The sequence below is a fragment of the Cervus elaphus genome, chromosome 22 (genome assembly GCF_910594005.1).
Source record: "Cervus elaphus chromosome 22, mCerEla1.1, whole genome shotgun sequence".
Taxonomy (NCBI): domain Eukaryota; kingdom Metazoa; phylum Chordata; class Mammalia; order Artiodactyla; family Cervidae; genus Cervus; species Cervus elaphus.
The window spans coordinates 33774653-33792414 of record NC_057836.1 but is presented as its reverse complement, the minus strand read 5'-3'; the positions used below and the strand labels follow the sequence as shown (position 1 = coordinate 33792414).

At 44.9% G+C, this 17762-nt stretch overlaps 1 protein-coding gene across 8 annotated transcripts in view; it reads left to right on the top strand.

The window, feature by feature from the left end:
- Positions 1 to 1022: 1022 nt before the first annotated feature.
- SOX5 (SRY-box transcription factor 5) overlaps positions 1023 to 17762 on the top strand; it is a 1103086-nt gene continuing 1086346 nt past the window's right edge. For 5 of the 8 annotated variants that reach the window (XM_043882226.1, XM_043882223.1, XM_043882230.1 and 2 more), the window contains exon 1: positions 1462 to 1894. The gene's annotated coding sequence lies outside the window, so the exon portion shown is untranslated. Of the gene's footprint in view, positions 1120 to 1365; positions 1441 to 1461; positions 1895 to 17762 lie in introns of those variants that run through there. The other 3 variants (XM_043882232.1, XM_043882231.1, XM_043882225.1) reach the window with 3 other exon arrangements.

The window sequence follows — 17762 nt, the reverse complement described above, 5'->3', positions numbered from 1 at the left end:
TGCCATTTAGAAACCAGCTAGAAAAAAAAGTCTGCGAGAGATCGCGCACAGGCGAGCCCCAAGCCTCCCTCCCTTGCTCCCTGAGTGCCCTGCCCTTCCAGGCGCGTGAAGAATAAACAGGCTGGTCATTGATCTCCGGGTGGTGGTGTTGCTCTCTGGGAAATGCTGGGGGTGCCGAGGGACGCGGCTCAGTCCGTGGATGCGCGACTGAAAAAAAATTTTTTGCCCGGGAGTGGAGAGAGAACATGCAAATTGGCATCCAGCTCAACAAGAGGAAAGGGGACGGCGAGAAAAAGAAACGTGTTGCTCGTATTGTGTCTTAGTCCTCTGCTCTACCATCCTCCTCCGGACCCGTGACCTCCCTCGAGACATCCCCCTGCCTTCCCTTTCTGGACACCAGATCCGGGGAGAGCGGTCCGGATTCCCCCGCTCCATCCTAGGTTTGAGATTTAATAGGATTTTTTTTTAAACCCCCCCTGGCAAACCGGCTGCTGTTTTAAGTCAATGAAAGTAAGATGGGTAGAGATAAGCGCCGGAGCAGCCCGGGAGCTGTCAGAACACACACAAATCAGCCCCCACAGCTCCTGCTCCGGGCATTACCTTCGGAGTTTCTTCCTCTGGGGATGAGACTCCGGGGAGGCTCGCTCTCGCCTTCCTGCGCCGTCTCCACGGTCGCAGACTCAGGAGTCGAAGCCCCAGCCGCCGACCCTTGTTGAGACCCCCCCACTAAACATCATTTCCCGGTTCTTGGGCACTGGGATTTGATGCTTTACGCACACAAAACCAAACCACTTCAACCACCCCAGAGGCAGAGATGAGAGCGCCTCAAAACTTTTCTCCCCCTCACCCACCTCCCCACCCGTCAAGGAGTAGGTGGGTGCGGAGTGCCGTCGGCGGGGACCCGCGGGCGCAGAGCGGCTCTTCGGGGGAGCAGTGGTCGCTTTAAAAACCAAACCACTCGCCGCTCCAGCCTCCGCGCTGGGCGGCCGGCGGCTCGCCTCCCAGAAGGTTCCGCGGACAGCCGCAGACCCCCACGCGCGCCCTCCGCGCCGGCTTTCCCGCGTGCAAACGGGAGTCGGGGGGCGCCAAGGGGCCCAGGTGATGCTTCCAGGACAGCGGGTGAGGTTCCAGCGCAGGGAAGAAGTTGACAAAGGGGACTTGACTAAACACGAATGCATATTTATAGACGCGAGCTCCATCAAGATCTAGAGATAGTCTCCTTCTCCCTGCCTCCTTCCCCTCCTGCCATTTCATTTTATCGCTCCTTGAAGTGGAGGGCAGATTGTTTTCTTTAAAAAAAAAAAAATTCCTGCCCGGTGTGGGTCATCGCCGCGTTATTTACAATCTAGTTACTCGGCAGCGGACGGGGAAGCCAACTCCGGGCTCTTTCCCCTTCGGATGGACAGAGAGGGCGACCGGGCGGCCCGCGGCAGGAAGGAGGTCAGGGTGGGTTTGCGGGCGCCCGGGGGGCGACCTGGAGGGAGCCCGAGCCCCCGCCCCGCCCCCGCCGCACCCCCCCGGGGCGGGCGCCGGGCCGAGCTGACCGGCGGCGGGTGCGCTGCCCTCGCCTCCCCCATTGTTCCGACTGTCTTTTTGCCTTTTGTTATTTGCACTCGCATTGTGTTGTTTGTCTCTGAAGCCGCCTCATGACCAGCCAAGGGATTTCACCTCGTCCTTGAGAGCTACACGGGGAGCGCGAGCGAGCGAGCCAGAGACTGGGGGAGAGGGACGCGCGCGCGCACACACAGACACACACACAGACACACACACACACACACAGTGGAAAAGGCGAGCCACCAAACCCATCTCCAGTCTCCTCCCGGGGGGCCCCCCAGCCCGCCACTGTGCCACTTTGCATCCCGCGCCCGAGGAGACGCAGAGGAAAGCCGGTAAGGTGCGTGAATCGCAGCGTTTTAACTTTGTTGTGGGTCCCGACGTGGTTGCGGGCAGCCCTCCAAGGCGCAGCGCTCTCCCCGTGCCCGCCGCGCCGCACTCGCTCGCGGCTCCAGCTGGAGAGCCGGCGAAGGAGGGAGGGGGCCGCCGGCGGAGTTTCCTCAAGTACGGAGGGAGGGGGACAGGGTGGGGGCGCGGGGAGGCGGGAGGAGGTTCGGGGCTGACAGCCGCCCCGTCCCCCACCCCCGCTCGGGGGACGGCCGTCCGCCGGGGACCCCGGAGTGCGGGCTTGGACCCAGTTCAGCAAACGGGCTAACTTTATATATTTCGCTCGGGGAGCCTGCTTGCCGCTGCCGGTATTGTTTTGCAAGTGGTGGCGGTGGAGATGGTGATGAGCGAGGCGGGCCGGAGGAGCGCTGGGAAAACGCTAAGGCTGGTCGGTGCCTCTCGGCCGGCGGCCCGCGGCAGCCCCTCAAAGTTGGCCAGGGCGGGGTGGGGGGCGGGTGGTTCCGATCCTTCCCAGGACGGACGCGCGACCCCCGGCCCACCCCACTACCTGAGCGCTCCCCGGGTTGTCTTTTTGTTTCGCTTTCTGCCATCCCTCTCCGCATCAGTCCTCCTCCTCCCCAGCCCCCGCTCCCGGCCCCTCCCGCCCGGAATTTCGGAAAGGAGCCTCATCCTCGTAGATTCTAGGGATTTCAGACACCGGAAGCTTTAATGTTTAATTGCAACTACTTTTTCACCCCCCACCCCGCCCCGAGTACGAAGTGGAGACCGCTCACGTGTTGTCACTTGAAGCGCGGGTTGGGGAAACCTCGCTTGCACTTTGGGCTCCAGTCCTCAAGCCAGGAAAAGAGGTTATACGAGTTAAGATCAAATTGCATTTGGAAATGTTTGCGTCTGTTAGCAGCAGTTGGTTGAGTATTGATCGGCTGGCATGGGATGCACACGAAGCACTGTTTACATATTTTAATAGTAACTTCCCTTCCACGTTACGAAGCGAATCTATTAATACATAGGTGGACCCTGGTGAATATCTAAAGACGCTGGCCTCTGTGACCAAAGGCAGAGCGGTGGCGAATGTGAATTCATGTCGTTATCTTCCTTTCCCAACTGAAAGAGGGTCAAAAAGAGAAATTCTGTGACTGTGCAAAACGATATTCTCAGTGCCAGCCAGCCCAGGCACTCTGGGTGGCAGTCAACTGTACTTTTTGAGAAAAGTTTAGGGATTAGTTCTAACCCAGTTGAGATCCTCACTATATCCAGATATCCAAAGTAGTTTCTCAAGAAAAGCATGAGCCGGTTTCCCCAAGAGACTGCCTTCAGGCCCAGCACAGTTCTTTCGTTCAGGTCAAGACCGAGGAAGAGCTGGGGGATTTTGGGTAATAAGTGTGGGAATCTGCAGAGAGGCTAGACAGAGTGATTTGTTTCCTTGCTGTTCATAAATAATGGCCCCTAGTATCTTTCACACACACACACACAAACAAAACAAAACCACGCAAACAAAACAGGCCAATCAAGAAGGTGTGTGGGAGATTTGTAGGCAATGGACATTTCAATCAGAAAAACCAGAGCAGACTTTTTGATCAGGATTACCAGGAGTAAGGCTCGATTGCTAGAAGTGATTAGGTTAAGGGCCAGATGGTTTTAAAGTATACGGAAATGTTTTTTTAACTTTGTCTTTTATAGCATTTACAAGGAGGACGCTCTCTTAGAGACTTTACAGAACTGCTGAATTTTGATCTGTCTAATTTTGAAAGAATTCAGCTGTACGGTGAACTGCCATTAACTCTGATAGGAAAGGAATCTGGTTTCCAACGCTGATACATGGGAGAGAGTTTCTGGGGGTGCTTCTTCCTGATTTAAATATAGCTCTGAGGCTGAAGCTTAGATAAATCCAGCCACAATGATTTAAAATCATAAGTACTTTCACTGAAAGTTCTCTTAGGCATTGTGTAAAGTTCTCCTGCAGATTATGTCATTAACTGTTTATTCCTCAGAAGTATACAAGATAAAAATCATAGGCATCACTTAAAACTGATGCAATACAGCATCAGTTAAATCCTTAAACTGGTAGGGATGGCTTTTGTTTGCCTAAAAGGTAGATCTTTCATCACACGAGTTGTTTAAAAACATTTAATTGTGGGGATGGGAAGGGATGTGCATAATTATTTAGTTATTTGTGTTAATTATATAGCAGCATACTCGCTTGAAATTCTTTTTTCCCTTTCTTTCCAGTGGTCTTTCTAACAACCTTGTACATGGAGAAATAACAGAGTTTTTGTTTGCTTGTGGGTTAAAAAAAATCTTTTTGTAGCCATTTTGAGTGGGCAGTATTGAATCAATCTGATACAGACTTGAAAGTGTACTCTTAATACAGGAAAAAAAGAGCTTGAACTCTTCATAGAGAAACCTTATACAGTTTTGTTGTTGAGATTGAACAGTTCTGGTTGAATGGCAGACAGGATTCAAAACTCAAACTTATTTGGTAAATAACCAGGCATTTGAGATCCAGTGGTTATTTCAAGTTAACTTAGTTCTATACATGTAAATGCACATCCTGTTTAGACTGACACATGGTTTTGTAAAAGAAAAAAAAATGAATATATGCTTATAAAGATGTTATCTGTGGAGTATATGGAGTAAACAGTAAATAACAAGAGTGAAGTTTATACTGAGATATAGCTTCTTTTTTTTTTTTTTTTTAATCCTTTTTGGGCATAAGGCAGAAGCTGTAGGGAGAGTTTAAAATTTCATTTTCCATTTAAAAAACTTGAATGCTTGGGGAATTTTTTTCTCTTTAAAGCAAATGAAAAATATGATATAATGATTAAAAGAACAAACTGTCTTCTTGTAAAAGCTGTATCCTTTTATTGAGTGATAGGCAATCATTGTTTTGAAGGTATGTCTAGATTATATAGGCTTCCCTGGTGGCTCAGACGGTAAAGAATCCACCCACAATGCCGGAGACCTGTGTTCGATCCCTGGGTGGGTAAGATCCCCTGGAGGAGGGCATGGCAACCCACTCCACTATTCTTGCCTGGAGAGTTTCCATGGACAGAGGAACCTGGTGGGCTGCAGTCCATGGGGTCGCAAAGAGTCAGACATGACTAAGCAAATAAGCGCAGCTAGATTATATAAAATTATAATACTCAGGGCAGGATAAAACTTGTTTTTATTACTCTAAAATATACTGGATTTCAAATCACTTAGAGTTCTAACACTGAACACTATTTAGATTTCCAGCAGGTAGAATTGTTTGTTATGATTGATTGGCATAACCTGGATGATTCACCCAGTGTCTGATCACCTCTGGTAGCAGAGAATGCTGTAATTAGAATTTTGAGAGTAGCTTGGAAAACTTATTTGTCTAGGCTAGAAGTTGATGCGTTCCCTCACATGCTTATCACACTTCTTTAGCCTGAGAAATGGAGGTTTATTTGAAAGGTGAAGAAAGTGCTTGGCTGTTTCAAATAAGCTATATCCTGAGCTTAGATTTGTAGATAGTTAATAAAATAAAAGTCCAATTTTGTTCCAAACGTTGTTTTAAAACACCCATTTGTAAATTGTCTACATTTGGTTTTCATATGTTAATGATTTGGGATCTGAAACTTCTTTCAGAAAGGCATTTTGGTTTATCTTAAAAAACACCACACAAAACTGTCTAAACAACTCTGTAAATAAACTGTTCCAAATGCCTCAATTTGATGAATGAATTAAAGAATTATAGTTCTTAATCCAATTATGATCAGTCTTGTTATTTCCATTTCCCATTTGAGGGTGCTTAGGGAGTGGGGATGGTAAATGATTCTCAAATGTGAGTGGGGTCTTTGTTGTTTATTTTCTGTGTGTGATATAATCACTCATACCTAGGATTTAGGAGAAGGATTTCAGAGGAAGAAGCATACTTGAACCACCTTCAGTTAAACCAGCAGTGCATTTGCATGTAAAGTTGCTTTTAATGGAAGAATAAAATGAAGTTTTTAAGACTGTGAAGCCAGGATCTAACCTTTTGCTTAAAAATAGTGATTTTTATATTAAAAAGGGGCAAAATGGAACCCTTAAGGCCCAGTAGCAGGGCAGATACTCAGCCACTGTAGACTTTTTCAGCTGGGCCATATCACGATGTGTCTATGGTATTTTTTTTTTTTTTTTTTTTTTTTTTTTTAATATTTATTTATTTTATTTATTTATTTGGCTGTTCCCAGCCTTAGCTGCAGCATGTGGGATCAAGTTCCCTGACCAGGGATTGAACCCTGGCCCCCTGCATTGGGAGCACAGAGTCTTAGCCTCTAGACCACCAGGGAAGTCCCGTGTCTATGGTATTTTAAAATAAACTTTGCTATATACAGTGTCCTTGTTTTAAAAATGGGGAATATGCTTTTTGGGTTGTTTTCTCCCAACCCCTATGCCTTTAGCTGCCTTCATGGGCACCCTTGAATGCTGTCCTGATCAGGGGCCTGGATTTAGGATAGGCCCAGTTTGCTCTAATGGACTCTTTTAAATTTTTGCCCCATTTGCCCAGTTTAACCTCTGGCTCATCAACTAATGAATTCAAAAGTGATAATAGCTTATTATGGTTTAATTGTCTAACTAAATGTTGTTATTATTAATACTGCAGTTTATTGGGACCATCTAATGCCTTAGAGAAAAACACGGAGTATCAAGTGAAGAAATACCGGGAAGAAATACTTACAGGCATTTTTTTGTTGTTGTACCACTCCAATCATACCTTACAGGGAAGTAATTACTCTGCTTTTGAGCAGGAGTAAGATTCAGTGGGGGAAGCATATTAATAAAATTAGGGGGGAAATGAATGCATTTAAAGAATCAATGCAAAAGCCAGCCTTTAAAAATTGAGTCTTAAAAAAAAATTTCCGAGAAAAAAAATGCATCTCCAGGAAGTGGCCCTGGTGGTGATGGTGTTGGTATTGAATGCTGCAGGTAGAGATCCTTTCATTCATTTTTTTTTTTTAACTGGTTAAGTTTTGGCTGTTCTGGGTCTTTGTTGCCGTGCAGGCTGTTCTCTAGTTGAGGTGAGCAGGGGCTACTCCCCAGTTGCAATGCGCAGGCTTCTTATTGCAGTGGCTTCTCTGGTTGCAGAACGCACAAGCTTCAGTAGTTGTGGCCCATGGGCTCAGTAGTTGTGGCTCCCGAACTCTAGAGCACAGACTCAGTAGTTGTGGTCCACAGGCTTAGTTGCGCATGTGGGATCTTTCCCGATCAGGGATCGAACCTGTGTTCCTTGCATCAGCAGGAGGATTCCTTACCACTGAGCCACTGGGAAAGCCCCCATTCATCAATTCTTCATTGCTGAAAGTTTATTAGAAGTTTTAAAAAATGAGCCACCTGATTATATCTTTGATGCTTTATTCAGTTACCTCATGATTATTTGCTACCCCTTGTCCAAAGGGGATAAATAGAACCGCAAAGGGATGCACTATTGGCGTTCCCTGGAAGCTCAGTGCCTTGTCTCTGCAGCACCAGTTCAAGTCTGGGAGCTAGAGAATTCAGGAGGGAACCAGGATGCAAAAGAAGCCAGCCCACTAGCCTTCAGAGCTTTTCAATTTAGGTCTATTTATAATTCTTCCAGGACTTCACTTGGAGTTCTGAACATTCAGTGCTCTGCCCCTTTTCTTAACCTCTAAAGCTGGAGATTATAATCCTCTTTTTGTAGGAATATTGCCTGGATTACACTCAATATTGTATATCAGATACCTAGCATAGGGTGTCTCATGAACTAGGTGTTCCGTAATTGTTAGCTGCACTCCTCTCTTCCTTCAATCAAAGCTAGATTTTGATCATTAATAATGTTCAAAGCTTCATTTTGTACTTACTTTGAACTTATTTGAATCCAAGAAGAAAAATATATCACTTTCTTGAGGCTGAGATCAACACTTCAAAATGGTGATTCAGTTAACATCTATGTATGATCTCTGACAATGTGGTTTTATTAAGATGCTGTATCTGGTGCAAGTGTGAATTCTATCTTTTATTCATATAAATGTTCCTCCGTGAAAGAAACAAAAGCTTTAGGACCTAACTATAGATCTCTCTTCTTGTTACAATTTTTGATTTCTTGTTGCAGATATAAACTAGGGAAGATTTATTGTGATTTCATCCATGGAGAGTCATCTGCCTCTGGGTTATATTAAGTTTAGCATGTATGGATAGAGAGAAGTTCCACTTGGAAAAAGAAATAAGTCTGCCTTTGCATTGTTTTGTCCTACAGGGTCAACAGCTCCTTCAAAGAAAATCTCATAGGTTTGTTTGTCTGAATTGGGTGCAAGGAAAAAGACACGATGTACCATTGCCTACTGGAATAGATGGTATACAGAACCTGGAAAAATTAGTTTGTTTTCTTTTCCCAATGATTCAGAGGATTTCTCTGTAAGTCAGTTGACCAAAGATAAGGAAAAGACTTTTTAAAAAAAGCACATAACTTGGTTACTGCATTAGAGTCCATCAAGAAGTAGACACCAAGATATGATTCGACATGTAAGAAGGTTTTTGCAGGGAAGGCAGAGGAGAAGCTGCGATCCAGGTTTGACACTTACGCAAGGAGAGAGGGAAGGAGAGAGGATTGAGTAGGAAGAAGCGGTGGTAGCTGGATGGTTTGGCTAGAGAGATAAGAGTCAGCCACTGGAGGAGCCCTCTGTCCCAGTGGAACGGCTGCATTCACAACAGTCACTGTGCTCAGTGCTTGGCCGGGAGCAGCCCCTGGAAACAGGGCCTTGGAGCTCAAATGACACTGAAGTCATAGAGGGACAGCTGGTGGGGGCGCTGAGTTTGTTATATCCTGACCACAGGAGACCTGAGTGGGGTAGTGGTTTGGAAGTATAGCCCTGAGTACTGGTGGTGGTGGTTTAGTTAGTCGGTGGTTTAGTCGTTAAGTCGTGTCCGACTCTTTTGCAGCCCCATGGACTGTAGCCCACCAGGCTCCTCTGTCCATGGGATTTCCCAGGCAAGAACCAGAGTGGGTTGCTGTTTCCTTCTCCAGGCAATCTTCCCGACCCAGAGATTGAACCCACATCTCCTGCATTGGCAGGCGGATTCTTTACCAGTGAACCAACAGGGAAGGCCCTGATTGGGTGCACCTGCCACTAAAGAACAGACCTGGTGATTTCTTTGAGTTCTGACACCTTACTTTCCTCCGCTGTGAAATGAGAAAAATGATTGTGTCGCCTCACAGAGTGCTAGTCAAGATTGAGATTCTATGAGATTCTATATAAATCCACAGTACCACGTGTGGCACAGAGGACATGCTCAACATATATTTCTCTCTTCTTAATGTATTCATAAAATGCAGTTGGGAGGTATAGGTGAATTGTATCAGGGGATTGTAAATATACTTTAACAACAGGTAGTTCATGTAATTAGAAGGTATGGTTTCTGCCAGCAAGCATCCTTCATGTCTGCCTTCTCAGAGTCGCCCAGTGTAGCTCTCAGGCGTCAGTCCTTATTTTTATGAGGCTGTCAACCGTGCAACAGATAGACCAGCTGCTGACCTTGACCATCTTCAGGTAATTTGCCCTAAAGCACGAGATAGACAGCACTCTCTCATTTCCTTACCCCTTTAGGCTTCCTATTCAGCTGAGAAGCAACTTGCACTGTAAGTCTGCATTTTATCTTGAGCCTCAAACACCTTGCGAGTCTTTGCTCCCCTATGTTTCTGCTCCTAAACCAACTTTCCTCCCGCCACGAAGCACTGAACTCAAGTGGCCCTCAGCGCGAGCTACTGCTGTGATGAGTCACAGAGCTGCCAGCACTTTGCTTCGTTAGATTTGATCACTGCCATGAGCAGTCCTTCGATTGTCAGCTAAGAGACCCTTCAGGGAGTTGTCCCTTAATAGAAAGTCTCTTTTCTTCCCTCCTGTTGTAACTTTAAATTAAAAGAAACTGTAGAGGAGCTGGTGGCCTTGCAGCAGTTCATTCTTCTACCCACTGGGAGAACAACATCTGAGAAAAGACGTTATTGGACTGAGAATTGAGTTGTTGCTATTTTTTGGGGGGCCAGTGTGGGGAGTGGGTTGGTTGTGAGGGAGGATCTGGCTCTCAGTAATGCCATGGGCGGTTGGGGGGGTGATTCTTCAGTGCCTGCTGGGGAACCTTTGGGGGAATGGAAGACATTGGTTCAGCATCTTGGGATAATGAGATTGCTGGTGTCTTACCCCTGAGTTTTAGGTGGTTCTGTGTATTGTACTGTGGGAAACTGGCAGTGGGACAACTTCAGAATCCAGGGAGGATGGGAGGCAGGAAGAGGGAGCTAATTATTGACACATTCCTCTGACGAGTGCCCCCTCTAGGGAATCTGTGCCCAGGATAAGGACTGCTTACTGTGAGGCTTCTGGCATAGTTTTCCCCAAATAGTGAGTGCTGGTTGCTTCCATGTCACTTGTTAAAAAGATGGACAAACTGAACGTTTGGAGAGCCCCTCTGCTGAGACCCGATCCTGCAGTCTCTGCAGTTTCGGGTCCATCCCCACCCTGGGTTAGAACCTGCCCTCATTTTGGATGTCTGCTGGAATTCCCTGGTGCCCTGCATGGCTACTGAAAGCTGAAGCTGTTTGAGGGGTGGAGCAGGGCCTGACTGCGATGTGCATGGACGTTCTTGTGCTGCCCGCTGTCACTCTGCCGTGTTGGCAGCCTGTCACTTGTATCTGGCACAGGCAGTCTCATTACTTTCCTCTTGGCCTGGGAGCTGCTCTGGAACAAGTGCATACCATTTCTTAGAATTCTGTCTTGACTTTTCCTACTTCACTTTCTCAGCCGCATCTCCACTGTACCCTGACGGCTAGCAGAAGAGTTGGGCCTTTGCACATTAAATCAGGAAATGAAGTGATAGTTTTGATGCACACTAACTAACCAATCAGATAAGTCTCCAAGTTTGTTTCTGTTTTCTGTTTTGGTTTTTTCGGCCGCTCAGCCTGTGGGGTCTTAGCTCCTGGATCAGGGATGGAACCCGAGCCCCACTGTGTTAGAAGGCAAAGTCTTAACCACTGGGCCGCCAGGGAAGTCTCCTCTAAGTTTGCAAAGAAAGTTAATATGTGCTAAGTTGCTTCAGTCGTATCCAACTCTTGGACTGCAGCCTACCAGGCTCTTCTATCCATGGGATTCTCCAGGCAAGAATACTGAAGTGGGTTGCCATGCCCTTCTCCAGGGAATCTTCCTGACCCAGAGATCAGACCCAGGTCTCCTGCATTGCAGGCAGATTCTTTACCATCAGGAGCCACTAGGAAAAGTTGATGAACTCACTGTTTGTTTCCGGGGACCTCCTCAGCTCCACAAACATGCCTCGCTTCTGTCACTGCTTATTGGGCTTTTCTCAACCTTTCTCTTCCCACAAGGTCTTTATCCTCCTGCACCATCACCACATGCATTAAGTTAATCTCACCAGAGGAAGTGAGAAGTGGAGAATTTGCTAAATACACTGTTGCCTGATTTGAAAGGGGGTAGCCAGAGGTGACAAACATTTGGAAGCTAAGCTCCTTGAGGGCACAGTGTTGTATTTCCAGCACAATCACAGTGCTTGGAACACGGCAGCCACAGAATCAATGATGGCTGAGCCAACTTATCTTCCAAACTAAGCTGCATTCTGATTCAAGGCACCCAGCATGATGGGGAGCTGAGAAAACTAATAATGGTTAGGCATCGACCATGTTCCAGGCACCTGCTAGGTGCTTTACATGGATAATCTCATTTAATCCTAACAGCCCACACATTAAGTGACTATTATCTCCTTTCCACAAACAAACTGCAAGGAGTCAGGTGCCTACTCGTTCTCCACAACTAGTAAACAGGAGAATCACTGCCTGGATTTCAGTCTTTTTGACTCAGCGCCTCTTATACTCTTTCCATCATGCTGTGGCCAAGATGCTGGTGTGGGTTCCTATCCATGAAATGCGAGCACTAACCATGCCTTCCTGTCTACCACAGGGGACAGTTAGGAGCAGGTGAGAAGTGTAAAGTAATTTCTAAACATCACTTATCATTATCAAGTACCCATTGATCCATTTACTAAGCCAAAGAATATTTATTGAACGCACAGATAGATATTGCTTAAGCTATACTTAACAGGAAATATTTTGACTTGAAGCAGAGATCCTGAATACATAAAAACTGACATCAAAGGAATTTATAGAGCAGTGTGTCTCAAAGGTGATCACCCAGTCATCTTGCTGAAAACCACCTGGGATGTTTTTGAAAATGTGCTTTTCTGTCCCCCTCTCAGACATAAGAAACCTGAACCCCTGTGGTTGGGAAGCCCTCTAACCCTGAATTTTTAACAAGCATGACTGGTGATTCTTTTGCACATAAAAGTTTGAGAACCAGTGATAAAAACTTTTTATTAATTCTCTTTGGTAGTAGGTTATATATATGGCTTATAGAGGTAAAGTAAGGTGCTCAAGGAGTAGCGGAAGTACCAGAATAAAGCACAGGTGATTGTTGGATTTGTAGAAAGACTTCTTGGTGATTTGGTTTTAGGTTTTTGGTCATTTATTTAGGTTTTAAAGAACCTAAGTAAGTTTGAGTATATAGAATGTTAGCATGCTGAAGGTCAAGAGTGATGGGAACTGCCACAGAGTGGGTTGGGGTGGGGGAAGGATGGCAGTTATGTGCATTCCAGACTTAAAAAGATCTTTCTTTTCCAGGACAGATGGAGAGGTAAACTGGAGACCTGGGGTTGATTTATTTATTCGGTTCCATATCCCAAATATTTAGAACAGTGTCTGGAACATAAGCAGGTGCTTAAAGACCTTTGCTTAACAAATGAATAAAAACAGGTGGAGGGAGAGAGCAATGTGGAGAATAGATTAGAATAGCTTGATTATGATTATTGTGGTTAAAGAAATCGAGAAGGAAGATGCTGGGAAGGAATCCTAGTGAGACCAGATAAGGACAAGTTATAATTAGACTAATATGGTCCTTACAGGAGAGTGCCTTCAGACAAACAAATAAACAGTACAAAAGCAAACCTGGGGTTTGTATGGGATCAAATCATCCGGCTGCTGTTTGTGTGTATTATCCTGGGAGCAGCAATTACTACATGAGGATAAGGACTGAGTCTGTTTTGTTCTCCAAATGATCAGAGTCCTTAATAAATATTTATTGAATAAGTGACCGGGTTTCCACATGGGCTGGAAAAGAAAGCTTTTAAATGATACAAAAATATCTTGTAAAAAGAGAAAAAGAATCTTGATGAATGCTAACCAATAATGGATGATGATGAAAATAGCAAATCTTCATAAAAACTGCAAGTTCTTAGGCAGTCTATTTGGAATTTAGGAGCATCTCCATCTGATGGTTTGCCTGTCACCAGACAGTGCTTTGCTGTTCATGTCACTTTCATTTTGCTGTGTCGAAAATCCCCTGTGATGCCTAGCACAGTGCCTCACTGATGTTGGCTATTGAATAAGTAATTGCTGAAGAGTTCAATCTGTGAATGAAGGGTATTGACTTGGGGTGGGGGAGAGGGGAAATCGAAAGCAGATGAGGAAGAGAGTTGCCTTCCTTCACTTAGAATTCCCAGAGTGGCCTGTGGTCCAGTGACCTTTAGCAGGCAGATTTCCCATATAACTCAAAGGCTGGTTATTGTAATTTTGGGAAGAAGGATGCTTGCTAAGGTAATGACTGCAAAGGTGGGTTCAGCATTGTTCAAAGAGGCAGCCATTCATTTGATCTGGAAAGTCAGGCTGGAAAATGTATTGGGGGAAGAAACGGTAAAAAAGTAATTCTAAACCTAACAGGAGTTTCAGTAGAAAAATGGCTCTAATTCAAGCGGTGTAATGTTAACATCAATGTGCGTCTCGTGGCTCAAGCCCCGCATCCTGCTTTGGAAATAAAAGGAGATTGTGTAAAGAATTAGCAATACAAGGCATTTTTAAGTGCTTTATTGCAGAGGCCTGTGATACTCTGTGAAATCTATGCAGGCTTTTTCTTCCTGCTGTGCTTAATTTCAGAATCTGATGCTATTACCTATCCTTGGAGAAAAAAAAAAATCACTCTCTGTTAACTCTTAAAAACCGAGTCTAGCATTGTGCTGGCTTTCAACATAATCTTTCTGACATTTCTTGGGAAGAGAGCAGTGGTGCATGTAGCTGTGGAGGGGTTCTTGCCTCTAAGTTTAGTATCCAGGATTGCTTCTAGGGGGCAGCATTAGAGTAAGAGGGCAAGTTGGAAATAAATGTCAAAAGCATAAGTTTAGAAATGGCTCAAGCAGCTTGAAGAATAAGGTCTCTGAAAGAGTTGGCAGAGCTTGTGTTTGGCATGGATCCAGATCAGAAGCCAGAAAGGCAGATGCGTCCTAAAGAAGATCAGGCAGAAGCCAGGACAGGAGTTAACCCTTTACAACAGAGATGACTATCTTCTTGTGATATGAAGAGAAGCCCTCCACATAAGTTCCCTGGCATGCCATCACCATGCTCCTTCACCTGTCTAGCTTGAAATAACAGTTGATGATTGGTAGTTTACTGTTGCCAGGAATTGTGCTAGGCAGTTTATTTTTATTGGCTCTTCCCAGGAATAATGTAGATGTAGATACACATGTTGATCCATTTTACAGATAAGAAAACTGAACTGGCCCCAACTAGTAGTAGAGCTGGCATCTGATGGAGCTGAGCCTTGAACACAGAGTGGTCTGACTCAGAGGCTGGGGCTCTTGCCCACTGTAACATGGGAAGTATATTTTAAGTCCAGTTGAGTCATGGCTCAAAATGATGCTTGTGTTTTCCTCTTCCTCTTTACATGTACTTCTATCACTCTAGGATCGGCTCTTTTCTGCTTGTTTCTGACCTTTGGCAAAGTGCCCCAAAGTGGGATCTCTCCTTACAATTTACACTGTTGACCACTGTCAGGTCAGTCTTCCTGACATGCTGTTTAGATTGTGTTGCCCCTTTCCTGAACATTCATGGTGCCTGAATACCATACCCCGATAGGATCCAGACCTTTAAGTCTGCTTTCTAAGGGCCTTACCATCTTCTCCAAGCCTTCTACGTTTCCAGGCTCATATTGGAAACTGTCCTTTTGAGACCAGTTTGCTTCTGATCTGGATTCAAGCTGAGCATGGTGTCCCAAACGGCTCTCAAAGTGTCTGCGACACGTGAGCCTTGTCAGCTCCTCTCAGAATGCTCATGTCAGGGGCCTTCCAAGGGTATCTGATGAAAAGCCAATGCTTGCATCTGAACTCTGTGACTCAGGGAATTTTTCCCGAGTTGCTTTTCCATCTGCTTCAGACCTCCTCATCGTCTGACTTTCCTTGATTCCCAATCCGCTTGATTCTGGGTTTAAACTTTCTCTTTTGATGTGTCATTCATTCATTCAGTGATTAGCAAATATTTGTTGAGCACCTACTATGAGCCAGACCCCACTTTAACTGCTAGAGAGTCTGTGATGTGTGGAACAGGCACATAACTTATAAACAAGATATATATACCTTATATACAGATCTTTGTATATCACCTGCATTTATGATTGTAAGCTGTAGAACTGTACTTTGCAGGAGTATATACAACACGGAGGATAAGTGTCTGCTATTTTGGCAGGACAGCCAGAGGAGGCAGCCATGAGGAAGTCACATTTGAAGGATGGTTACTGAGGTCTCATCGGGGTCTCATCCCTGGTGGCTCAGATAGTAAAGAATCTCCCTGCAATGTGGGAGACCCAGGTTCAATCCCTGGGTTTGGAAGATCCCCTGAGAAGGGAATGGCAACCCACTCCAGTATTCTTGCCTGCAGAACTCCATGGACAGAGGAACCTGGTGTGCTACAGTCCATGGGGTTACAAAGAGTCAGACACGACTGAGTGATTAACACGTTAATGAGAAAAAGAGGACAAGAGAAAAAACCTTTGAGACGTATGAGTAGTATATGCAAAGGTTCCAGAGAGAGAGGGGTGGGTATGTTCTTGGAACTAGAAGGCCAGCATTGCTGGAGCAGAGTGACTGGGAAATGGACATCGATGGGGCTGCAAAGGTGAGTCTTCAAAGGTGAATCTTCAAATAAGAGTGATAAGAAACCCATTGAACAGTTTTAAGCAAGAGACTAATAAAACTTGTGGCCAGAGCATGTAGACCAACTTTAAGAGAAGAAGGAAAGGATTTGGCAAGCTTGTAAGGAAGCTGTCGCAGTGATTTGCACAAGAGAAAGACGGTGGCTTTGATTTTGGACTTCAGCAGTAGTATCAGAGATGGAGACAATAGGAAAGGTTTTACAAGCGAACATGGAGGGGAGATCACCCAGTTTCACTGCTTTGTATCTGCCCCCGCCCCAATTCTACCAACCTAATGGAATATTCCATCTGATAATTAATAAAATGTCTTCTTGTTCCTAAGTTTGGGAAAAAGATGTATAAGTCCATACGCCTCCCAGGGACGCTGCCGGCTGTATCTATACCTCCTTTAGCCCTTGAATATTCAAGCAGAGTGGAGAAGGAAATGGCAACTCACTCCAGTATTCTTGCCTGGAAAATTCCATGGACGGAGGAACCTGGCAGACTATAGTCCATGGGGTTGCAGAGTCGGCCACGACTGAGCACATCAGTAGCATTCAAGCAGAGAGATTTGACACAAAACGTGTAGTGTCTTCTGTCTATACATATATATTTGCTTTCATGTTTCTGGACTTTCCTTTGGTATATATCATCCCCTCCCATAGATTTCCTGAAACACTACCTATCCCTTAATTTCCAAGTTGAAGTTGGCTTTTTTCACAGCATCCTTACAGAATCTACTGACTGATGCTTTCTCCTTGTGATCTGATGATATTTACGTCTATAGCCACTTTTAAAGCTTTGAGTGTTCCATGTTATAAGCATGTTGTGAACATGTCTTATCTTTTGAGAGATCCTGTGACTTTGCCTAGGGATGTGGATTTGTAGTTCAGTATTGTACTCTTATTGTGGATCCTCATTTACATCTTTAGTATGGCAGTCTACTTAACCTCCCTCAGTCTGTGATTCCTTATCTGCAGAATGGGGTTAATTATATGTACTTCATAAAGCAGTTGTGTAGAATCAATGAAAGAAAGAGTATAAAGTCTATAAAACAATCCTTGGCCATAATGAGTTCTGCTACATGATGACATTTTATGGTCATAAATGTTATTCTTTGAAATCAGAAACCTGTGTCTTATGACTACTTTTATCTACTTGGAGCTCAGTAAAAATTTATGGAGTTCACATTTAAATTTAAATTTATGTATCACTTCCGCCAGGGGATACAAATATAAGTACATTTTGGTTCTTGTCTGCACAAACCTCTATTTGATAGGGAAGTTAGTAACATAAACTGGTAATTATGTATCAGTGTGATAGGTATAGTGTTAGAGTATTTTGAGAGCAAAGAAGAGAGATTGGGGAAGGTTTTCTAAGTGAATTGAAGTATGAGCTGAGTATTTTATTGATCAATTAAATGTATATTGAAATAATGTGTATGCATTGTGTAAAACTCAAAGCTACATAACAAAATAGCACACCTGTCTTATTGATGATCATGCCACTATTACTTCCAACTCTGTTATCAGTATTTCTGAATAAAATGTTTATTCCTTATTTTCCAAAAAATGTGAGTTGTTGATTGACTTCCTACTAGTTGGCCTTGTTATACTGCTCTTCCCCCACCCCTGCTTCCTAACATCACACATATTCCTTTTCCCATTATCTCAATGTATTTTCATCTCCCTCCTTTTTTAGAGTTAAATCAGTTCAGTAAACACAGTCACAGGAATTCCCTGGTGGTCCAGTGGTTAGCACTTGGTGTTTTCACTCCTGGGGCCAGTTTGATCCCTCCCTCGTCGGGAAGCTAAGATCCTGCAAGCTGTGAAGCAAACCCCCCCCCCCCAAAAAAAATAATCCCCCCAAAACAAAAACCCAAAC